The sequence below is a fragment of the Bidens hawaiensis genome, unplaced genomic scaffold, assembly GCF_021521415.1.
Source record: "Bidens hawaiensis isolate Kalapana, Puna unplaced genomic scaffold, B.hawaiensis_p1.1 tig00002414_1, whole genome shotgun sequence".
NCBI lineage: Eukaryota > Viridiplantae > Streptophyta > Magnoliopsida > Asterales > Asteraceae > Bidens > Bidens hawaiensis.
The window spans coordinates 1,626,991-1,635,040 of NW_027491131.1; the positions used below are offsets into that span (position 1 = coordinate 1,626,991).

The 8,050-nt window shown below is 37.0% G+C and overlaps 1 pseudogene; it reads left to right on the forward strand.

Annotated features, from left to right (window-relative positions):
- Nucleotides 1-369: 369 nt before the first annotated feature.
- LOC143619079 (protein BIG GRAIN 1-like E) lies at nt 370-1,812 on the forward strand (annotated as a pseudogene).
- The last annotated feature ends 6,238 nt before the right edge of the window (nt 1,813-8,050 follow it).

Sequence of the window (8,050 nt, forward strand, 5' to 3'; positions counted from 1 at the left end):
ACATAACCTAGGGTATGTTACTAAAATACTAGAATTAAGTGAACAATCTTCATTCTAGTTTAAAAGACTCGTCAATTTGACAAGGTAAAAGGAACACCTACATAACCAAACTATTGATCAATTTCGCAAGTTTTACCGGTTTCAACCAACTTTATTATGTAAATAGTCTATGGAGGGCAAGCTAGTACATTTCTTGTTATGAGATACTATAAAGCAATTGAGCTTTTATTTCAATTAGACATGAGCCCTTTGTTTTATTGTTTTTCCTCTTGATTTGACAAGTAAAAACAAAGAAACCCCTTAATTAAATGATGAACAAAGCACCTAAATATAACATCTAAAGCCTTCTTGCTTATGAATCTAATTAACAAATTAAACCTACAACCTAGGCTAGGTTGTCTACTATGTGATCAAAGTACATGCTATTCCAATTATATAAGATGTCTTGTCTCCAACATTAAACCATCATTCAAACCAAACCCATAATTGCCAACAAAATCCAGTTTAAAAACTTGTACTACATGCATTATAATTTGTACACATGCCCCGACAAAAACAAATGGAAATACAATGATTACTATAAATAGACATGCATTCTCTCAATTGATCAACCATCCAAGATCCAACTACCACATCAAATTATTGCATGAAAAATACCCTTCTTAACATCTCATCTTCTATGGTTTAAACTCTCATCCAACAATTCGTGCCTAAATTTTACTCAAAGCATGCCAAAAACCGTCCCATCTTTACAAGAAAACAAGAAACCGTTCCATAGGAGAAACGGTTCGGGTGAGATTCATGTATTTGAATCCGCTCGTTACTTTCAGAGCAGTTATGACACCACCCTCTCTCATAAGCATTATATGAGAGAGGGTGGTGGAAGACTGAGTCTCGATATCCCTAACACCAGACGGAACTCAATTCCATTACAAGCCATGATGATGGAGAATCGAAACTCGGTCCCCTTACAAAGCATGCTAATGGATCAAACCCCTATGATGATCAAGAATGATATAACGAAGCATAAACAACCAAGCTCACCAGGAGGAAAGTTGGCTCATTTCTTGAATTCTCTTTTCAACCAAACATCTAAGAAGTCTAAGTCCAAATCAAAGTCAACATATTCTATAAAAGATGAAGATGAGAGCCCTAGTGGTTGGAGAAGAAAGAGGAGGAGTGGCATTAGTCTTTTCAGGAGTGGAAATAGTAATTCCAACATTAATGTAAGTGACACAAAATCTACTTATTCAAAAACAACACAACCACAAGCACCAACAAAGAGTACAACTTACAAAGATCTTAGAACCTCTACATGTGAAATTCCCAAAATACCCCTCATTGAAAACCACAACAAGAATGAAACCCTAATGATCAAAAGTGTGTTTCCTGAGCAAAAATAAGTTCTGTAAAACATGATGATGATCATCATAAGAAGCATGATCCAACGGTGGAGATTAAAGAACTCAAAAGTTTCATATTTGATGATGGTGGAGAGAGTGATTCAAGTTCTGATCTTTTTGAGTTAACAAATTGTGATTTGGGTTATTATTCAAGTGGTTTGCCAGTTTTTGAAACAACCCGAATGGACAACATTAAGAGGGGTACGTGCACCAATATCTAGCTAACTTGGTCATGGTTCCAAACCACGTTGGAACCGCGTTCGGACCAGACCGGACATGTCCCAAGTTAGATCAAACCTTAATCCCAAAAGGGATCTTTAAGTAAAGGTTCTATATATTAATCATGTGTTTCATAGGTGGGGTTTTTTTTCTATTTTCCAAGTAAATTTTGTTTATTATTGTTTTATTAAATATTAATAGCAGTTATTTGTTTGGATATTAATTATGAGCAAGAAAAATTTCAAGGGGATATTTTTATTTTTTGGCTTTTGAATTTGTGGTTCCCTTGTTTGAGTGAAAAATATTTGTCTTATTATAAGAGTATTTTGAGAAATTTAATATCCTTTTAAAAATCTTATTGATTGATAATTGACAATAACATACGTGGTGTTTATTTTTAAATGTGTGGATTCTTTAAGGTATCCATCAAAAGTATTTTTACACCTATACATTGTTTGATTGCTATTGACAAAACTTAAAAGTCTTCTAGTAATTTGTAGTGTCATATTTCTTCAAAATATTTTGAAAAAATAATCAGAAATGACAATATTAAATTTAAAGTTCGAAGGTTTTAATGTTTAACAATTTCTTGAACATATTTTTATGACCATCAATCAAGGGGAAGATCATGTAAAGTAGAGGTGATTGAATGTTTTCAACCTTTTTCAAAGCAAATATGATTACTTTTATTTATATTTTTCATTCATTTTAACTTTACAATAAAAACAATGGGCGTGATCCAAGTTCAATTAGTTTAACAACACCATGACATTTTTTTATATGCAATTTTACTTAAAATCTATAGTTTTTAAAAGCAAATAACACGTCATTGGGAGTGAGTCAATACCTTCTTGATTTGCATCAAATGATCAAAGCATGGACTCATTGCACACATAGTGAATACTTATCGAACATTTTGATTTTCAAGAACTTAAATCATTCAATGCTAAATCATTATGTTTTACTTTATTAAAGAACCCTAGTATTAAATTCTTTGTTGATCACGTTCAATTCTTATCGCTCTTTTCAATGCATAATTAGTCTCTACGCATGACTTTATTCTTTGAGTAAACTGCGGTTTTAGTCAAATAGTTTCAAATCTGTGATTTTCGTTCCTGTGGTTTCATTTAACTTACAATTAAACCCACCCCACTAACCCTGTTAATTCTGATCGTTAAATCCATCAGCGTGCCCCTCACGTGAGGGGAAGTTTTGCCATTTCTCTCCCCAAATAAACTTCAACCCTAATTCTCAAGCCCCCTTGCGTGAGAGGCTGAGGTGTATTTGGGGAAAAAGACAAAATTGCCCCTCACGTGAAGGGCAACCTGATGGATTTAACGACCAGAATTAACGGGGTTAGTGGGGGTCGGGTTTAATTGCAACTGAAATGAAACCACATGGACGAAAATCGCAAATTTAAAACTATTGGACTACAACCGAAGATTCGGATGAACCATAATAACGAAAACCGCAATTTACTCTTATTCTTTTAAACAACTAACTAATAGTAAATATAGCTAGAAACCACACTATGAGTGATTTGGACTATTATGAGGTGTTTGGGATTCCTTATTTTACCTCCTAATAACTTTTCATTAAGTTGATAAGTTATAAAAGTGTAACTAATGAAACTTTTCCTCTCACAATATAAGCAATCCTAAACACCTTGTCAGTTTTCAAAAGAGTTAATGGCCATTTTCGTCTTCGTGGTTTTCTATTTTCGCCACTTCAGTCCAAAGTTTGAAATTTTGTCAATTTAGTCCTTATAGTTTTAAACATTAGCCAATTACGTCCCTCCGTCTAACGGCATCCAATTATGCCGTTAGTTTAAGGGGTATTTTTGTCTTTCTCCTGCTTATTTTTAATTAATGGTCATTTTCGTCCCTGTGGTTTGATACCTTTGCTACTTCAGTCCAAAGTTTGAAATTTTGTCAATTTTATGTTTAATTTTAATTCTTTTTTTTTTGGTCTATAACTCCTAAAAGCATAATCCAAGCCCAAATCAATCGAGCGTCGGCCAAAACAAGTCTACATTTACTCTGTCAACAACAATAATCATACCCCCCCTCATATTTAGTTTCTAGACATTTCCTAAACTCTCCCCACATGGCGGAATTCATTGGTAAAGTGCTCAAGGTAATTTCCTGAAACCATACTATACCGATAAAACTAAAATTGTTTCCTTGGTTAAAGCATAATAGTTAAGGTTTAGAGATTAACATATCACAGCAAACATCTTGGTCAAAATCAACACCAGGAGGTCGAATATCCTGCATTTCCATGTTTGCTCAAGAAATCGATACACTAGATCGCATGTGTGTTCTTCAAATCGTTGTGCTGTTCTTGAATTCTTCAAATCGGAAACAACTCTAGGGTTGTGTAACATCCAACTTTTGTTAAATAATAAATAACAGAAAGTTTTGTTATAAACTGTGTGTCGTTAAATTAGTTGTGTGTTAAGTGTTTGGATAATATTTGGAATTGGAATTGTGAGTGGGTTGTGGGGCGTGTAACCCCCCTATATAAACCCAACCCCTCCACCCCTTCACCATTTCCTTCCTTTCACACACACACTAGAACACACATTTTCTCTCAAGACCCGAATCCTAATCCGGCCTAAAGAAATGAAGATCTTGTAAGGCCCCGTTACCGGTAGCCCTACTTTCGTGTTGGATTTACTCATAAACACAGTTCTAAATATCAGAGTTAATTAAAACATTTACGCGGAATATAAAACTTTCATAAAACATTACATAATTCATAACTTGTCTCAAAACATCCATTGTCTTTCAACATTAAAGCATTAAAATTAAAACATCATAAGTCTTCAGATGCCAGGCTCTTATTCTTCTGCCATGTGTCCCCGCTCAAGCCAGCTGTCTCATCCTACTCACCTGCGTGCATACTAAAAGTCAGCTACGCTGAGTGAGTTCTAGTTAATCACATAATCATACAATACATTCTTTACATTTCATACTTAACCTCCTAACTTTCTTTCATACACACTTAAGTGCTTTTACTTTCATTTTTACCTTCATACTTTCTTTACATACATAATCATACGTTTTAAAGAGCCTTTCGCCCTATAACCTCACAGATATTATAAGGGTCTGGTCCCTAGTTTTCGAATATTAGAAGGGTTCGATTCCCTAACATCACAGATATTATAAGGGTCTGTCCCTACCATCACAGATATTATAAGGGTCTGGTCCCTAGTTTCGAATATTAGAAGGGTTCGATTCCCTAACATCACAGATATTATAAGGGTCTGGTCCCTAACATCACAGATATTATAAGGGTCTGGTCCCTAGTTTTCGAATATTAGTAGGGTTCGATTCCCTCTTCGTTACCATACATTATACCCCGAGTATTTTTAGGGCTCGGTACCCTTTTCGTAACCATACAACCATACATCATACCTCGAGTATTATTAGGGCTCGGTACCCTTTTCGTAACCATACAACCATACATCATACCTCGAGTATTATTAGGGCTCGGTACCCTTTTCGTAACCATACAACCATACATCATTATTTCCTTCTTTTATTATCTCTATCACGTTCATACGCATAAGCATTCATATTATACTTACCTTATACATAGCATTACAACCTGACAGTACGTGCAATATCCGAAGATCGTTCACGTACCATCAAGCAATCATTCTTACATGACACATATATCACATAGGGCATACACTTATCACTTAGGATAAATGTATTAACAACACATCAAGTATGCACACAGCCCCGAAAACATAACAAGGAATGGGGCTAGAAACTCACCTGAACACGGTTACGTTCACCGTTAATCGTAATTCCTTTCTTCAGTTGTGCACGGCTGACTGTATAACAAGTATACGTATTAATTAACTATCACTTCTCATAATGTATTTCTATCTTTATATGACCCACAACGAATGGGGGTCCGGGGGCAGCGCCCCTGGCAGCGGGGTCTAGGGGCGGCAGCCCCTAACAGGGTCCAAGGGGCAGAGCCCCTGGCTGGGGTCGAGCTGTCTTAACACATTTTTCATTAGGTTTTTAATTTATTTTCTAATCGAACTTGGCTTTAGGCGAAGTTAAACCTTAGGCGAACTTAGCTTTAGGCGAAGTTAAACCTTAGGCGAACTTAGCTTTAGGCGAAGTTGTCATCAGGCGAACTTAGCTTTAGGCGAAGTTAAGCCTCAGGCGAACTTAGCTCTAGGCGAAGTTGTCATCAGGCGAACTTAGCTTTAGGCGAAGTTGCCATCAGGCGAACTTAGCTTGCAGGCGAAGTTCATCAGGCGAACTTGGCTTGCAGGCGAAGTTCATCGCTTTGAAGGCGAAGTTGCCCAGATGCAGGCGAAGTTGCCCAGACAGCCGCTGTTCGGTTTCTTTCCAGCATTTTGAGCGATTTTAACACCCTTGCTATGGTTCAATATCACCCACTACGCTTCCCGACCATTTTCGGTCGCTTATACACTAAAAAGCTTGGATCTTTAAACTTCAAGGATCAAGAATCATACATTTTTGGGCTTGTTTGGATCTCGTTTACTTGCTAGTACACTAATCGCTCTCTCTCGGACCTGCCCGACTCTTCCCTTGGCTCGGCCGGCCGGCGGCGGTATGTGTGTGGTGTGTGTGTGTTTTGGGGTGTTAGGGAGTTTGGTGAAAATGAAGATATTTTGGGATTTTGGGGGTATTTATATCCCTAAAATCCCATTCTCATTTAACCCATCTCAATTAATCCACGTCCAAGACCCGCTCCCTACCCGATATTAATTAATTACGCGAAATCACTAAACATAACTTCCTTTATTCATCATTAAAATTTTTAGGATGTTACAGATCTTGGTGTTCAAGTGTTTCAAGCAACAAGAACACGTCCAGATCTACGTAGTGTTCAGTTCCGAACCAAACCGGAAGCAAAAGGTTAAGCTTGGGCCAAAGGGTTAGGTTTTATGGTTAGAATCGACATGCAAACCGATATAATGATAGATTGGGTTGTGAAATGTAAAAAAAACATGAACTTGGTGAGTTTTAGCCTCACGGGTGTGTTATAGAACAAAAAGGTGATGTTCGGACCTCATAAAACACGGGTATACAAAGTTGGTAGACCCCAAAACCCATAAAAAGGGTAAAATCGGGTCCTAAGGAAGAGTCACGGAGTAATTTGGCTTAAAATGGCAAAAATGAAGAAAACGAGATATTTTCGCATAAGTCGATTTCGCATCGCACAGCCATGTGACGCGAAATCGATATTTCGCATCGCACAGCCATGTGAAGCGAAAAAGTCAAGCGAAGCGAAATTCTTCCATGTGAAATTTCATGAAATTAATTTCCTAATTCATTTTTGTTAAAGGACTGTCTCTGCCCCTTGGACCTTGCTAGGGGCCGCCGCCCTTAGACCCCGCTACAAGGGGCGATGCCCCCCGGACCCCCGTTAGTTGAGGGTTTCATTAACTTAGATGTAGGAAGTAGTAGTAATGGATAATTGACACGCGTAATGTGTGACATTTGTCAATTTTCGTTTCGTGTTCGTATTGTAAACCCGACCCGTTGGGTCGTTTCGATGTATTAAATATATTTTAATAAAGTGATTCCCGACATTTAATGTTCATTATTCGTTGTTCGTTGTTTATAAATTTCCGAACCTTAACGTTAATCGAGCCGCGCGAATAAAACGCGTAAATAATCCAAAACCGAAAACTTTATAATTTAAGTATAAAGTTTGGGTTAAAAATGTAAACTACAAATACTTATTTAAAACTTAAAAGAACTTTAATTATCTTTTAAATGGTTATTGAAACTTGAGGGACCAGAAATGAAAATAATTCAAATTATATTATTAATATACACAACCCTCGCCCCCCCCCCCCCTTCTTTGTTCGTTTTTTCGGCGGGGCCTCCGGCCACCGGAATCCGGCGCCGGAGGTGGCCGCCACCCCCTTAAAACACATTTTTTTCCAAATTAAATATATAAAAACGATTTGCTGTCAACACTAAACAATAACTAACTATTTAATTGCGTTTAACATCCGTAAATCACCCCGTAATCGTTGCCGGAAAATCCGGGTAATCAAATCAAGGCATTTAACGCTTAGACGCTCCTTCCCTTAGTATAAATAGGTGCCTAGACCTCTAACCAACTCGCTTACACTTCTCGACCCCCCCTCTAATACACCGATTTGTCTGTAATTGGGAGCTCTCTTTCTGTTTTTCCGGCAAACTTAATCCCGGCCAAACCAAAACGTATTAAGATATTTGTTATATGCATTTGATTAGTTTTGATCCAATAAACAAAAACCCTATACTAATTTAAACACACATGAAACAGAAACTGAGATTGAATTATTAGGGTTTATGTTCTTCATGTGAAGAAGATGAACCTGAAGTATTATTTATGTATAATGATTCTTAACTCTTAAACGAATATCCTTCTAGTTCAAC